Source organism: Montipora foliosa, unplaced genomic scaffold, assembly GCF_036669935.1.
Source record: "Montipora foliosa isolate CH-2021 unplaced genomic scaffold, ASM3666993v2 scaffold_412, whole genome shotgun sequence".
Classification (NCBI taxonomy): Eukaryota; Metazoa; Cnidaria; class Anthozoa; order Scleractinia; family Acroporidae; genus Montipora; species Montipora foliosa.
Window position 1 is genome coordinate 1,507,501 of NW_027179715.1, and position 2,500 is coordinate 1,510,000.

Here is a 2,500-nt window from a genome sequence, read left to right on the forward strand (position 1 = left end):
TCGTTTTTGGAATAAATCTTCTTGTTGTTGTTCCGACAACCCTGCGTTCAGTTTAGTCTGCAAGCTAACTTTCCTCAAAACACACGAACTCGTAACATTGGGGGCCTGTCCGGGAGAGGAATTCATTTGTTTGCCGTCTACAGAAACCAGGAAAGGATCACAACTTGGAAGCAAGTAGCTGCGCTGTGAAAAAAGTTGTAGCGAGTGAAAGAGCCGTGGAATTTTAGTGCTGTGAAAATGGAGAAATTTATTCAGCTTGGCGAAAAGTTTGGTCTGGAAGGAGAAAAGCTGCTTGAATTTGTGCGTGAACAAGAAGAAAAAGAACGCGAAGAGAAACGTAGAGAGGAAGAAAAACAAGAAAAACGAAGACAATTGGAGGAAGAAAGAGAAGAAAAACGTAGGCGGTTTGAAGAAGAAAAAGAAGAGAAACGTCGATTACTTGAAGAAGATAAAAGAAGAGAAGACGAAGAGAGAGAAACCAGGCGACAAGAACGCGAACTAAGAAAATTGGAGATGGAAGCCGAGCTGTTGAAACAGAAAGAGGCTATTGAAGCGGCAAGAAGAGAACATGAGCTGGAAATTGCACGTTTGGCTGTGGAGAGTGCTGACGGACGTCCTGAAGTGAGAGAGGATCGGGTTAAGGCACCTAAACTCCCCTCGTTTGTTGATGGTAAAGACGATTTGGACGCGTATTTGCAGAGGTTCGAGAGATTCGCGGAGACGGCTAAGTGGAAAAGAGATGGATGGGCATCGAAGCTCAGTGCTCTGTTGTCTGGACGGGCACTAGAAGTGTATTCACGTCTATCGGAGGACGCAGCTAAGGATTATGACAGGGTAAAGATTGCGTTAATGAAGAGATATGACCTTACCGAAGACGGCTATCGTCGAAAATTTAGAGCATCCAAACCGGAAGTTGACGAAAGTCCAGAGCAGTTTATTGTGCGACTGGACAGATACCTGTTACGGTGGCTAGAGCTTTCAAATACTGCGCGAACCTTTGATGGTCTTAAGGACTTGATCGTCAAAGAACAATTTATTGACTCTTGCCCTAAGGATTTTTGCAATTCACCTGCGAGAAAGGGCACCTGAGACTCTAGCAAAGATTGCGAAGATCGCTGACCAGTACTTGGAGGCTCATGGTAAACATTTGTTCAGCTCAGCGAGCAGAAAGCCAACAGTGCAGCCTGAGAGGGACGAAGCCAAGAACATGCAGATTAATCCACCAGCTCTGCATTGCTTTAAGTGCAACACCCGAGGTCATAAAGCTGTCAACTGCCCAACCCTAACAAGAAAGTGTTTCCTATGTGGTAAGCAGGGACATGAAGCTAGAAACTGTCGATCAGGTGGGCGCAGATCAGGAGGACAAAGTAAGGATGGTAACCCTGTGCAGCGTGGTCAAGTGAGTGCCAGTTGTTTAGTTCAGCCACCTGAGGTTAAACCTACTGTTGAAGAAGTTAAGGCCTGTATTAAAGATGATAAGCTGCTGTTAGCCTGTGGTAAGAAGATTCCATTGTTGAGTAGTGCTTGTGTTGAACCGTTGACTGGAGTGAGAAGTAAAATGCCTGTCGTGAAAGGTAGAGTTGGAGAGAAGCCCGTTGATGTCCTGAGAGATACTGGTTGTAGTGGAATTGTAGTAAAGAGGGACCTTGTGTCTGAGGATCAGTTTACTGGCGAATTTAATGTTATGCTGCTCATTGACAATACGGCAAGGAAAGTTCCCATCGCAAAGATTGATGTTGATACACCTTATCTCAAGGGCCAAGTGGAAGCGCAGTGTCTTCCCGATGCTGTTTATGATTTAATTATTGGTAATGTGCCAGGCGCAAGAGCCGCTGACGACCCAGACCCAAGCTGGCAAGTTCCTGTACAAGAAGCTTGTGCTGTAACCACAAGAATTCAAGCTAAGAAAGCTGAAGAACATATTCCGTTGAAGGTACCGGATACCAAAGAAAGTCCTGTAGTTGACAGAGAAAAGCTCAAGCAAATGCAGCGTGATGACGAGAGCCTACAGAAATTTTGGGAGAAAGATGACGTTGTTGTGAGAGGCCAGGCTGAGACTTCATTTGAAGTGAAAGGTGGAGTTCTGTACCGCGTCTACAAGCACCCTTATGTGAACGGAGGTAAACCCCTGAAGCAGGTTATGGTTCCTGTGCAGCTGAGAAGTCGAATAATGGAACTAGCGCACGGATCGATCATGGGAGGTCACATGGGAATAAAGAAAACGACTGATAAGATTCAAAGCGCTTTCTATTGGCCAGGCATTCAAGGGGACGTGACTCGTTATTGCAAGTCCTGCGATGTATGTCAGAAGACAGTTAACAAGGGTTCCGTACCGAAAGTTCCCTTAGAGAAGATGCCATTAATTGACAAGCCATTTAAGAGAGTAGCAATCGACCTGGTTGGACCTATTGTTCCCCCGAGTGAGGACGGCCATAGATATATATTGACATTGGTCGACTTTGCAACTCGTTATCCTGAAGCTGTCCCACTGAAGAACATT